This window comes from Gavialis gangeticus, unplaced genomic scaffold (assembly GCF_001723915.1).
Source record: "Gavialis gangeticus isolate Ggan-Ray unplaced genomic scaffold, GavGan_comp1, whole genome shotgun sequence".
Classification (NCBI taxonomy): Eukaryota; Metazoa; Chordata; order Crocodylia; family Gavialidae; genus Gavialis; species Gavialis gangeticus.
Genome location: NW_017728998.1, coordinates 8,697,222 through 8,711,671, shown reverse-complemented (window position 1 = coordinate 8,711,671; position 14,450 = coordinate 8,697,222). Strand labels below are relative to the sequence as shown.

The 14,450-nt window shown below is 44.4% G+C and overlaps 1 protein-coding gene and 1 long non-coding RNA gene across 2 annotated transcripts in view; one reads left to right on the top strand and one right to left on the bottom strand.

The window, feature by feature from the left end:
- The window catches only part of CDH13 (cadherin 13), a 948,741-nt gene that overhangs the window by 10,966 nt on the left and 923,325 nt on the right, over positions 1 to 14,450 (top strand). The window lies entirely within an intron of this gene.
- Positions 12,426 to 14,450, bottom strand: part of LOC109289456 — an 18,736-nt gene continuing 16,711 nt past the window's right edge. The window contains exon 3 of the long non-coding RNA XR_002095374.1: positions 12,426 to 12,435. This is a non-coding gene — a long non-coding RNA (uncharacterized LOC109289456). The remainder of the gene's footprint in view (positions 12,436 to 14,450) is intronic.

Below are 14,450 nucleotides of genomic sequence, written 5' to 3'. Positions count from 1 at the left end.
GGGGGGTTTGCTCTCTACTGCTCTGTGCACTCCTGGGGGCATATGCCCCCCCAGATTTGTGTGTGTGGGGTGGGCTGCCTGCTGCAGGCTTGGGCTCTTGGATGACCCAGCAGGTAGGACCCAGCACAGCAGAGTGGGGTTGGGTGGGGAAGCTCAGTGCCGCCATTGCAAGCCCCATGCCGCTCTGGTGAGAAGCCCCCTGCCCACTTGGCAGCAGCAGCAGCAGCAGCAGCAGGAGGCATAACTTATGCTACCACCCTCGCTACTGCCGGGGACACCTTGCCAGGGCAGTGTGAAGCTTGCAGCGGCGGCAACGAACTTCTTCAAACTGTTCTGCCATGCAGCATTCGCCATGGAGGCCCTGGGGCAGGGCAGTCTGCCCCAACCCCTGCCCCCTCTCCTTCCCCCCATGAGCTCCAGTCCAGTTGTGCCAGCTGCAGTGGGAAGGGGAGCTGGGCTCCGCGCTCTGCTCCACTGCAGCAGCCTCCTCCCATGGGCAGCAACGAGGGCTCAGGTGCTGCTGTGGGGGCAAAGGGCTGCGGACCTGGGTCTCTGGTCCTGTAGCCCTGGCATCTGGGAGCCCCCTCCATCAGGACTGGGGGGGGGTGTTGTGGGTGGGGAGTGAGGGGCATCAGCAAGGGTAGTGGGGTTGTAGGTGGGTAGTAAGGGGCCTAGACCTGCATCCTGGTGAGTGAAGGGGGGAGGGAGGGCTCTGATTTTCCATGATAAAAAACCTAGAATCAAATACCAAAATTTATAGATACTTAGAAATTATTTTATTATAGTTATTGAGGCACTGGTAGGCTTCCAAATTACTTAAAAATGCTAAATATGGCAATAAAACATTGTGTTTAATTGGTACACACACACACACACACACACACACACACACTGGTGTTTCCTTTTAATTGTGGATTTTGGGTTTTTTAATCTGAGAATTTGTGATTTTTAATGAAAACAGGATCCCTGCTAATTAGTGATGGTGCCAGCTAGCCCTCCTGAAACACCATGTGAGCAGTATTTTACATTGCTTCTGGTTTAGGAGCCAGGCTGCCACGTTGAGCCTGGTAACTTCACCATGTAGACATGTCATAGGTCTATTAAAGGGATCAGGGAAGGAAAATATAAACTTTTTAATTAAAAATAAGTAAATAAGTGCCTATTTAGGCTGCAGCTATATCAATATGTTTAGACCTTAGGAAAGCTGGCCAAGAAATTAGAAGGACAAGCAATTTTGGTTGCATTAAGCTTTTTGGCTGGCCAGTTGATCATCCTCCCTTTAAGAACCAGACTCTTCAGGAGGTCTCAGAGAAAGACACCCAAAGTCTCTCTGTTCTCCTTTGAAATTTTTGATATCTTTGTGTGAATGGTCTGTGTTCCAGCAGGCATATTTCCTGTGATTTCCTGCGGGGTTTATTTTTTAACCTGGTAATGACTTTCTTTCAGCAAAGCTTCTATGTTCTTTTCCCTTTCTCTGTAAATGAAGCAACGTTCAATCCCTTAGTGAGACTACAATGCAGGCATATTCCCTAATGTCCGATATCTAGTTCAGTTCCAAGGACTCTGCATGCGGGTATGTCACGGAAACCAAGCAGCGAGAGTATATGAGAGATGATTGCTGGCTTGCTGGAGCACAGAGGAACCATAGGCTTCTGAAAGCTGAAAAACATAGGCCCAGTCTTGCAAGCCACTCTGTTAGGATAAATCCTGCCCATGCAAGATAGAGGATATGGAATAACTTGAAGTATTAGGGGCTTAAATTAAGTTCAGCTGTTTGTATTGTGCATGAGCAAACAAGTGTCTTAAAATGTATTTAAAATGCTGATGCTCGGGCTGGTTAATTCATACTGAATTAACCAATTACTTGATATCAAGTTTGCGTAACTTCAGAATGCCAGGCAGGATCTTCATCACATTTAAAACAAACAGAAAAAAAATCCCCTTGGAGCTGAGTCAGAGGCATGGAAATTTGAGCCCAAGGAAGAATTTTTCAAAATGGCATGAGTTGATGAAAACACGATGCTGTAATCTAACGGTACCTATAGCCTGCAGTACAGTGAAAACCACAATTCATGTGCATGAGACCAAGATTCTCAGCTGGTTTAAACTGATGTAAATCCATCCGGCAGCTATGCCAGCTTGCATCAGTTGTGAATGTTGCCCACTGTACATAAATAGGAATGGGTAGTTAAAACTGTAGAGCCTAATGCTTGCTTTTTGTTCAAGCTCTATTCCCTTGTGGGACTGATGACTTTCTCTCCCAGGGTAAGAGAGAAATCTTTCCTATGCTTACTCCCATAACTTTAATGATACTTCTCTAGGCAAAGAAATGAAGAATCAGGCTCTTCGGAGGCAGGCTTCCAGACTTTGAATGCTTCCTCTACTGCCTCTGAAGGCATATATACTAGCAGCCAGCCCTATGCTTTGCTCTAGGGACCAAATTCTGTTAAATGATCGAACCTATGAAGGCTGAACACATCACTGTTATATAGTTGACAAAGCAGGAAATCCAAAGCATCTGCTACTTTGGTATCTAAGTAGGATGGGCTGGAATTGGCCATTAGGAGCTGATGGGAATTTCCATGGCTGGAGATGTGCAGAGCAAAGAGTCTGGATGTTTAGGTGAGCTGTAGCATGGGAAGCAGGGAGCATTTTGACTCTTCCCCATGAATGTTGATCTTTCAACATTTGGGGTTTAATTAGAGTTTGGTGGCTTCTGGCCAAATGAAACCATAAAGAGTTTGGCTTTTTGACAACGCAGGATCCTTGGCCTTGCAAGTCCCAGAAAGCCACAAGTGGTTTGCATTGACACTGGTTCTCTTGAAATCTAGATGTAAATGGGTAGAAGGAAAAGGGTGTGGTTAAAGATAAATGAGAATGAGCTAATACATCTTAAAAGACATCCGTTTCTAATTTATGTAGCACTTGGATACCATGTTGAGTTATTGTGTAAGGCTCAGGAACAAGTATTTTGTTCCCAAAATGTCTTGTATTCTCATAATTGATGGACTGATTGAAGTACCTGATGTTCTTAACTCTATATGCTTTGTGTTGTGAATACCAACAGCCTTATTAATCTACCGATGTACAGCTCTGATGGGCTGAGATAGCTTGGATAAGATTTTACTGCCCTTTACTCATGTTCAGTAGTACCTAGGCAGTAAATTACTACTAAGTGGGCCAGGAGCTTAAAAATGACTATTAAATGTCTGCAAATGATGGGAAGTGTTTGTGAGATGGAAAGTGGTCTGATGCACTTTTTCCTTTCTCTGAAGAATTCTGTTTTTGCTTTCCTAATTTTGAGGTTTGAAGGTTATTTAAAAAAGAAAGTCATAAAGCAGAACAGTTATTGAAGTCGACATCTCTAGCTCCTGACTCTACTTTGTTGGATCTGTGCAGCCCGCTAGCAACATAGAAATTGTAAAGCTCGGTGCAGGGGGAATATTGATTATGCAGTGTCTTGGAAAGGCAGCATTTTAGGGGTTACTTATAGTTGCTCTTATTACCTGAAACAAGGTGGAGACAGGTAGCTCTGGTGTAACAGTGAAGCAGTTACTTTGTAGAGGAAGCTTCCTGTGTTGCATGGCTCTCGGACTTAATGAAGACTATTTCTGATAGTGGCAGCTGAGAATCTGGTGAACTGCATACTTAGCAGGGTGAAGGATATTCAGTATTGATGTTATATATTTCTGCCCTGTATGTATTAGGATATTTATATGGGTCTCACAATAGCTGAGTAGCTTGCAAACAATGAATTTATCCTTGCTTCCCTCCAATAAACGTTGAGGGATGATAGGGACATTATTTCAAAGTGGGAGACAGCCTCCAACATCTGCCTCTGTTCCAATGACTTCCATTCTGTTATGTTAGTTGAGGAACGATGTACACCGCCATCATTTTTGCTGCCAAATATTGATGAAGTAGTGACAGCTCACCGGACTGTCCAAAGATTAATACTAATTGGCTGGATCCCAGAATAAATTAATTTTCCAGGCCAATCAAACTAGTAATTGTATTGTTTTTGTTAAAGGCTGCTATTCATTTAGGAATATAGTATAACCTCATAAATCTGGCATGCTTGGGACCAGTATAACCTCATAAATCTGGCATGCTTGGGACCAGTATAACCTCATAAATCCGGCATGCTTGGGACCAAGCATCTACCAGAAATTTGAAAATTCTGGATTTTTGAAACCAGAGCAGCGGCTGGTCGCGGAGCGGGGAGCGGAGGTGGAGGTAGCAACAGCCGGTCCCAGAGCAGAGGCCTCACGCGGCGCGGTGGTGCAGGGTGATGGATGGCGGTGGCGGCCACCATGTGCAGGCTTCCCTCTCTGCACCCGGGGGGCAGGAGGGGCATTTTAAAAAGTGCCGGATTTTCAAGAATTCTTGATTTTTGATATCCGGATTTATGAGGTTATACTGTATAATCATTTCTGATTGGCCAATCCCTGTATAAAGGAAATGCACTACATTCAGATATCATTGAAATTAAGTGAGGTGCTTGGGGAAGTCAGCTAACGCTAGGATTGGCATGCTAAATTGGGGACACTTAACTACGCAAAGGGACATGGTCTATGGACCTACATACAGTATTCAGAGCTAACGATTTTAGAGATTTTAATGGAATCTCTGCCTCTTCCTAATCTTGACATCTGTTTCAGATGCAGATTCAACTTCCTGAACTTGCCTCTCAAGAGTTCTACTTTCTGTCTTTCTCTTCCCTCCATGAGTCAAATATATACAAGTGTAGAACCTGTTTCTTAATTACTGTTGCTGGAAACTTAATGAATGCATTGATTATGGATGGCTGAATTAGTTTAGATAAAGTAGAAACTAATAAAATCCTTTGCCCCAAACTTAATTTGACCCCAAACCAAGGCATTCTTCCAACTTGTTCCTCTATCTTTTGTGCTTCTCTGGGCTTAGATCCCAGCCAGGATCTGGAAGAGATAGATGGGAGATCACTTCTCTTACTGGCTATTGGTCTGACTGGAAGTCAGAAGCATTAGGCCTCATATAAGGAATCCTGCTCAAATGAAATATTTTTACTGTCCCATTTTGAATGTCCCAGAGGTCTCTGATAATCCTGAGAAGTGTTTGGTCTTTAGTGTACTTACTGACCAAGCCTACAAACCTTTTCCTTCCTTTTGTATAATGATGGAAAAATGTGCTTATCTGTTGTATCTCATCCTCTGTATGTCTCCTTTGAGAATGGCCTTGATCAAAGCCCATTGAGACCAACAAGCTCCTAAATGATCTTGTAAGGTCCCTTCCAGCCTCTAACATCTATGAATCTATGAACTCACTTCCATAGTTTCCACATCAGCTCCCTCTTTTAGTCAGATGACATAATGAGGTGGTTTTCTTAGCTTAAAAAAAAGGTTCCTTAAATACTCTTAAGTACAAAAGTAGATTCCTATAGTAACTTGCACAGGTATTCTTTTTGGTATCTAACCTGCAGATTTGCTAGAATTAAGTCAGCATTAAGTGGTAATATTTTGTGAACGTGACAGGCAAATATGAGCTTTGCATTGCTGTAATTTGTATTTCTGACCTAATCTCACAGTCTCCATTTTAGCTGTAATAAAAATGCTATTTACAACTATTAATTGAAGATTTTTTTTTTTACTGTTACCATGAACACCAAGAGCTTTGCAAAGAAGAAATAAAGAGCCATTTTGAAGAGTGTTATAATATTCATTTTCTAAGAAGCACAGATATTAAAGGTGGTCCTCCAAAGAAAACTCTGGAACCAGAAATACCATAAGCACTGGAAAGTTTGGACCTGAAACTTGTGCCTCAACCTTGTGCCTTTTTTTTTTTTCTTCTAAGCCAGTCCATTATTTTGGTCGTACCTACAGTACAGTACAGCTAGGAGGCAAATTAGGTTTTCTAACTAACCCCATTAAACACTTTAAAGTTGTTGGTCCTCTCTCAACTTTTGAGAAGCTCAATATAGTGAGTTAGTAATAATCTTCTTGCTGACTTAGCTGCTGAATTTACTATCCCTTCCTTATGCCAGCACAGGAATAGAAGTGAGAAGATCAAACTCTAATACACCAACCCGGAAGGGGAAAAACAAAGTGAAAAAAAGAGAAAACTAAATAGAATTCAGTACACTGTAATTTTTGTGCAGCTGTTAGGAGGTGGGAAATAGCCTTTTGCATCCCTGCTGGAACTAATTGGTGTATGCTGAGATGGGAGTAAAGGGCATAGTCTGATCCTGATGCAAGTGAATGAACACATGTAAACCTCAGTGAAATCAGAAGGGAAATTAGCTATGTGTTTAGACTAACAAATTCGCTTCACTTGTGCTGTGATTGTATTCAGATATGAACTTGTGCCGGTAAGAAGGAAAAGCAGGACACTGCCCCAGTAATTTATATACATGTGTGTATCAGTGCACTGGAGCATGACAGAGGCAGGAAATTTTAGCCGTTACAAACTATCTATCTCTTCCCTAGCTCCAAGCATTCATTATATGCCCAGACACAGAATATACTTTTATTCCCTTCTATGTTTCATATTTTGGTAGGGTTTTTTTCATTATCATTTGCTATAAGTATGAATGGCCAATATTTATCTCTGCCTGATTCTTTGAAACCTTTGTGTGCATGGGCATTAATCCCATCCCAGCAGTGTCTTGGGAACGCAGAGGAAACAGTCAGATTTTTAGTGATGGCCTTTGTCTTCTCCAGTTGTTAGGCCAGGTGTGAGAGGAAGGGGAAGGAAGACCCGTGAGGGGTTGGTATGAAGCTGATTTGGCCTTTAGTGAAGGAGAGTAACTCATAGTTCATTAGCATCTGTCTGTCCATCTTCCAGTTCTGACGGAGGCCTTTGGACTAGGGAAAGCTGGGTCCTTAACCACCTACCACCTTAATGGGGAAGTGGACATAATCCTGGTGGAGGGTAAGGAAAGGACAAGAGAAAGCTAGGAGGAAAGGGCATTTTCATCATGGTTTTATGGCAGCAGTATGTGAAGAAAGGAGCCAGACCCCCTGGTTAGTAAATGGGCTAAGAATGAGTTAACTAAGGGCACTGACTGACGTGATGGTTTGTTGCGTGATTGGCCACTGAAAGCGCTCTACATCTGTATGCGGACAGAAGTGCACAGCTGCAGAATGCTTTAAAAATGCCTGATCATATGACAAGCCGAACTCTCGTTGCATGAGGGTTCAGATGAAGATGCTCCCATGAGGAGTGCCTTCATTAACATCTGTCAGTGCAGCCAGAAGCAGGGCTGGAGGGTATTGGAGGCCCTCCCAAGGTGGGAGGCCTCAATCCACGTTTCCTCCCCAGCTCCAGCAGGGCTAGGGGACAGACACTGCAGACATGCAGCCCCTCTGCCCTCCACAGCACCATCCTGATCCAACAGTGAACACTGGTGCCAGATCCCCTCCAGATTCAAGTTAACTCACAGTCCTCCAGGATCCCAGGAGGCTTTGCACCTCCCCCATAACAGCTTCCCCCCACAAGGTGGCTGGGCTAACCTTGGCCCAAGCTGTCTGCTCCAGCTGAGCAGGGAGATGTGCTCTAGCACCCCCCAGGCTTCTGGCCTGGGCCACTGCAGGCCGGTGGTTGCATTTCTGGAATCAGAAGTGAATGTCTGTTCACTTGCTAATTGGTTCAATCTATGCAGCTTAGATTAACCTGTGAAGATAGAAATGAATCAGCCTTGGGCTTTTTGACTTCTGTACTTACCTGAAGTGACAGTCCCAGGCTCAGTGGACAGGGAGTAGGGAACTAGTTTGCATCTCTTCATTAACCCTTCCCTTTCTGCTATCTCTTAGAGGAAAAAATGATCTGGTTCTGTCAAGCGGTGAGCGGTGAATGCCTGTCTTCAAGGCTATTAGTTGAGTCAGGAGTTGGTCTGTATTAAAAAATATGTATTACAAGGGCATGCAACTTATAAACTATTAATCTGCCTTTGATCCTGAGCTTTTGTAGTATTTGCTTGTGACTCATGATTCATCTAGCATCTGGCAGTGCTAGAGTGTAAGTGCTAATAAAGGAGAAAGAACACAGCAGAGTTCAAATGTGTTTGACCTTTTCTAATATTGCTAAGAAAAAATTGAAAAATTGTTTAGTTACACTGATCTTTGCAGTCTGTTATGCAGATGGGTTTACTGACTTCCTTCAAACTCTCTTGGGAGACTGGATGACAAAGTGGTTTTGGGGAATAATGGGACTCTAAGCCCAAACGCCACTGCATTACACCTGGTGGTGTCATGCAGGCTAGAACAATTAGATTTGTGCCTGATACCTTTTGCATATATAATACCCAGTAAGCCAAAGAGTTGGGGAGAAGTTCATTTGCTTTAGTTTGCCTTCTCCAGATGACTGCTTGGAAATCAGCCAGGTCAGCAGTGTCCATGGGTCTTTAGAAGTTGCCGGGTGTGCTTGTGTAGAAGGAAATGGGGGTCTAACGTTGCAAGTTAGCTTATGGATAGCCATTCACAATTTAAATAAAATCACCACCATATCTGACACCCTGAATAAGCAGTGAGAGTACAGAGGCCAGGGTATTTCCTCTATGGGGAAGCTGAAACTGCATAGAGAGACTAATGTGACCAAGCAACAGTTCCTTTAAAATAACGGGAGCAGTGATATAGCCGGAGTATTGCCTATTATGCCTGTTCTACGGACATAAAGGAGTTTGAGTTGGTAGGGGCGTCAGTCTAGCACGCGGTGTAACTGGAACAAGAGTCCGCCCTGTCATCAGTTTCTGAGCACTTTCTTGTTCTGGGCACTTGGAAAACAGAAGATGTCTGCCCAGTACATCCCGTGCTGCAAGCTGCATCTTGTGCCAAGCCAGGGAGTGTGGGGTTTGGCAAACCCTGTGCAGGGCGGATCCTCTTTTCTCTGAAAGAGTGAGCAAGCCATTCCTGTACAAGGGGCTGAGCCGCAGCTGGAGAGGCAATGTGGCTGCTGCCCAGCACTTCCACAGCTGTTTATCTAATTCAGGTGCTAGAATCACAGCAACTCTCTTCTGAGTGTTGGTTTTTTTCTTCTAGGGCCTGAAACAGTGTTATGGAATCTTTTTAGCCCTTTCTTGGTTTGCTTTCCATGCTCCCCATGTGCTAAACTATTTAAGATTGGTGCAGAGGAAGAAAAGCCCACTCCCCCCGTGCTGGTGCCAGCTGCTTCCTCTCTGCTTCTCTGGTTGAATGCATTTCTGCAATAACGAAGCTAAAGCAATTTGGTTAAGTAAGGGCAGCGTGTCTTTTTATTTCCTCACCCCTCATACCCTGAGCGTACAACAGTTTGGGCAGATGGCTGGAGGAAACGAATCCTTCTGCTCAGCATTTAGACTCCTCAGAAATGGGCTTGGATTTGCTAACCTCAGGCATTTAAAACCCCACCCTGGCACCCTAAGAAAGGCTTAAAAATCCCAAGGATGTTTTATTTAAAAGTGCAAAGCCCTTTTTAATTTGCTGTTTTGTTTTACCAAAGCTCTAGGGGCTACATTTTTCAAGCCATTTTCTGCAACTGCAGAGGCTAAACTCTACTTAAATGAAAGCTGAGAGTCTCACCTAAACGTGGGACTCCTGGCGCTTGGGCTTCTGGACCTTTAGCAGCATTTGTTACTGTTTGGGGATCTTATTCCAAAGGTTGGTGTCGGACATACATGTTTTCCCCTTGGTAATCGAATGCCACACTTCCCTGGCTTGCGGCAGTTTCCTGAAGAATCTTAAACCAAAAGGCAATGAACCTACTTTTATTTCTCTCTACCACCCAGACGTTTCAGGTTTTCCTCTCTTTTGATGGGACATTTGGGCTTAGTACTCAGGGTTGGGAGTGCAGGAAACAACAGACCAGGAGATTTGGAATATACATGTCCTTTGCTCTATTAGTTTCCCATGCACTCCCTTGACCTTTCACCTTTCGTTCCTAGCCTGCATGCCACCAGCAAACGAAACCTTTGCTGGTCAGGCTTTTACATTTGTCATTACTTAGCACCAGGACAGTATATAGATAACCTCTGAGAGGCTTCCAAGTTCCTTTTCTCCCTTTCAAGCTTCATCCTTGACTTCAAGTGTCTGCTGGAGTTCTGTAAACACAGTTGCTTTGGGGCTGGAGCTCAGGACACTGTGTGTACTTTAAAGCTGCGAGTGACTCATCAGTTGACTGTTCAAAAAGCGTTTTCCAAAGGGGATCACTCATCTCTCCAGAGTGGCAGAGATATTTTCAGGCTGGCTGGGCAATGTTATGGGAATGTTTTAAAACTTGCCTAGTTCACATCATGGGGCAGGGGCAGTCTTGAAGGCTGCCGTTTTAATAAAGAATTGCGCATGAATTCCATGGGTGGTGGCTTGCAATTATTCTTAGACAAGCTAATAATAGTTCATCACTGCTCCTGGATTGCCAGAATAGTCTTAGACTGGCTATACTTTGAATGCATTAACCTCTTCTTGCCCACCTGCTTGATGTTAGATGCCAATAATACACAAGCAGCAGCACAGGCGCAGGCTGATGTTACAGGAATTGATTGAACAAACTCGTTGCACATATGCTGTGTCGAATACTGGAGGGAAGTGGTTGTAGCACTATCCTGTTGGATAAACCATGGACTAGGACATTATTTTGCTAGTCACTCTACAAATACAGTACAAATAGATGGGTCTCTGCCCTAGGGAGACTGCAATGAAAGTATAATCTCTTGCCTGGGTTTCCCCAGCTGTACAAGACCTTGCAGTCTTCTGGTGCAGTGCTACATTGAATGCAATGTATAAATGACATCAACAATGAAAAATGATTTTCTTTTCTTGGATGGAGGGGGGGCTTGGGGAAGAGGCCAGTTGTTATCTGGCAGACTGCCCTGGCATCTAGTCTCCAGTGCTTCATATTCCCTGGCTCTGAGACAGCCTGTCTGATTTGGACTATTGAGTTAGCTCTCTCAGCAACACTGGGCAGAGGGGTTTTGTCTTGCAGAGAATTTTGAAATTTTTGGTTATGATCTGAAGTGAAACTATTTCAGGATCTCTAAATCCTCTGAGACAGAGTTATTGTTTTCCGCTCGAAACTAGATATTTCTTTCCTTATATTGCTTAAACAAATTCCTAACAGGGTACGTACGGACCTGTCTCTATCTGCAAGAATTTCCATCAGATGTTAGTGGAATGATGGAAGACGATCAATAAATGACCTTAATTTGTGGCCCCAAAATGGGAGAAAGCGACACACGAGGACACTGGAGTTTAATGCACTAACACTTCACAGCCATTAGCAAGCCTGTATTTGCAGTGCCACAGTGTGGGAGGGCTGGAAGCAAGCAGCATTTAACAGATGTTGAAACAAACTGACTTGGGGGTGGGCTTGAAAAGGTACCATTATAGAAGGACTCGGTTAAGAGAGGTGTGAAAAGTCTGATTTTTCAGAGGTGCTAAGAACCTGTCACTTCTTATGACTTGGCTAGAGTCAAAAGTGTTCGTTGTCAGGCCCTATGCGACTTGCCCAAAGTCACACACTGCAAAGCCAGGATTAAAAAGGAAGATTTCCCAGTGGCCAAGTGTGTGACCCAGATTACTGAGGGCCGTGTGGTCTGGGCAGCTCCAAGCCATATGTGCTGCCTAATGGCTAGAAACAAGTGGGCTGGGATAATTTCTCAGCAAGGGCGCCAAGCGGAGAGGGGAGAAGACTTGCTATGCGCCAGCTGATCTGAGATAACTCATTTGTGTGGCTGCTCTATTCCACATTAAGTGAAGGGTAAAGGTGGCAGTGGTCCCCTTTTGCATAATAGCTTAGTAGTAAGAGTACCAACCAAGGGAATAGCAGACTTGGGTTCAACCCACATCCCTTGCCTCCTGGGATAGGTTATAGAGTCAAGTGGGGCATACTCCACCACTTGAACTTGTGCCACTGTGAAGAAGGGAATGCAAGATGCATGAAGCCAGAGGGGCAGCAAGCAGAAAGGAGGCTGATTTTGTAGCCTGGTGATGATGACACTTCTCTAGGAGGGAGGGAATTAAGGGTTTGGGTTCCTGATCCCAACATGGTTTATATACTTTAGCCAATTATTTTCTAGTGGAAAAATAAACAAGTAGTTCCAGAAGCATAGACTAACAGCCGGGTTCCCTCCCTCCCTCCCTCTCAATGAGTCTCCTCATCAGGGGCTTCCCTCTTGTTTTTTCTCTCTCTGGCCCAATCGCTCCTACATTGGCATTGACTGGTGGATGTTAGGTGTCTGCATGCCTGTGTTCATCTGTTCATGCAGGAACCCTGCAGTAGGGCCCTCAAAAGTACTTGCCATTGGACCATCCCTACTCTCAGGAAGCAGATGTGTGCTTGCAAAAATTGTCCGTGGCAGGCAGAGCCCAAAGCAGCACGTGTATTGTAGGGTCATTCTGAACGAATCACACTGCTCTTCATTAGACTCAAATAAAACCTTAATTACACAAACTAGTTTGAATCCCAGTAAAAGTATGTACCTACACACTTTACTTTTGCTGTACTCATTCATCTTAATGTCAGCATTTATTCTTGACCTGTTCTTGAAGGTGCGTTGCAGGCTAGCAACATCGAAGATGTATTTTTTAGTACATTTGGGGAACTGCAGTTAACAGTATATCTTCACCTGAAAGGAAAGCTTTAATCCTATCATTTTGTTCTTGCTCAATAAACTTGAAGTACATCATTGACATTAATGCATTAATAAAAGTAAAATAAAATGGGGATCAGTGGGTTTTTAATAATCTCTTTCTTTTCCTTCCTGAGTTTCTTTAGTTCAGGAACATTGTGTCATTGCTTCTGTGTGCTGAAAACACATTCCAGTCCTACAGTTAGCTATTTAAAGTGGATTCTCATGGTTATGCGATGCAAGCAGAAGTGATTTATTTTGTAATGGATTGCTCAGAAAGCCAGTTCACCCCCCTGCTGCCCTGTGGAAAGAATTATACTCACATAGGTATGGGGGAAATGTTTCCTATGCGCCCTGTCTGTATGGCTTCCCTACTTGAGCTTGGGGCCCTTGCTGAGAAATAATCCCAGCCCACTTGTTTCTGTTCCATGTGCATCGAGTGCTGGCCATTGGGCAACACACATGGCTTGGAGCTGCCCAGACCGCATGGCCCACACTAATCCATCCAATGGCAGTATTGCCAACTCTCATGATTTTTGGCATTGTTCTTAAAGTCTATGCTTCAGAAATGTGAAAAACGTAGCTGTTTCTTTCATATCTATCTATTGATCAATCAGTAGATAGAGTGATAGATAGATATAAACATATGCAAAAGAAACAGCTACGTTTTTCACATTCCCGAAGCATAGACTTTAAGAACAATGCCAAAAATCATGAGAGTTGGCAACACTGCAGTGGTGGAAGACCGGCCTATTGAAGTCAACCTGTACAGCCAGCTCTGCATCAGCCATGTGAGGATGGGCAAGCATGCCCTCAGAGAAGAGGATCTTTGTGAGAAGTTCCCTCTTTCCAGAGTCCTTTCTCCTTTAGGTGTTCCTTAGATGGTGCTTGTCTGGGCCTTCAGAAATGATGCGATACAAATAGGAAGTATCAGGATGCTAAGGGTGGCCGACTCTATATAAATCGATGCCCTTGTCTGTTGACAGCTAGTTCTGCAACCTGTTTTTTGTAGGGGTGGATCCAGCGGGGGTGCGGTGGCATGTTTTTGTGTCCACTGCCCTCCCGTCTGTTGGCTCTGCAGAAGCTCTCAGAGCTCACGGCGATGCAAACAGAGCTTCTGCTGGGAGCTCAGCATATGTTACGAGCTCCAGGAGCTCACTGACTAGTCATCCGGGAGTCCCTGTTTTCAAGCAGCTCTGCAGCCTACTCCTGTTTGCGTCTCTCTTCTCTCCTCCCTCCCTGCTCTCTGCTCCCAGTTCAGCGTCAGAAGGGCAGGGATGAGTGCTAAGAACTCGCTGGCATCCACAATTGCAGGGAGAGGCTGTGGCCATACTGCCTTTGGCCATGTGGTGTAATGCTTTGTGAGCTCTCTTCGCTGCACAAGTGCCACACTGCTGCACTCCCACAATCCTAGATCTGCCCCATGCTCGTTTTCTATGTCCTCTTCCTGTCTTTCCTACAACCTATTGTGATGTCTTCCTGCCTCTTCTAAAGCCATTTCTATTGTAGACTAAGCTTTTCCGAGAAAGATTAGATCCATACGCTCCCAGAGCTCACATGTACTCTGTCCAGTTAACCTTGAGCAGGGGACATGGTGGTAGAGTTGTAGCAGTAATTTTGAACTCACCCCTTGTTTCTCCTCCGGGGAAGGAAGAAACGACTTCTCATTAGTGCCAAGAAACCCAAGCAACCAAGTGGAGAGTAGGAGGAATGGAGTATGAAATTCCTTGTTCACGTACATCAGTGATTTGGACGAGGGGGTGCAAAGCACCCTGTTCAAGTTTGCTGATGACACTAAGATGTGGGGGGAAGTGGGCACAATTGAGGGGAGCAACAGGCTACAGTTAGACCTAGATAGGTTACAAGGATGGGC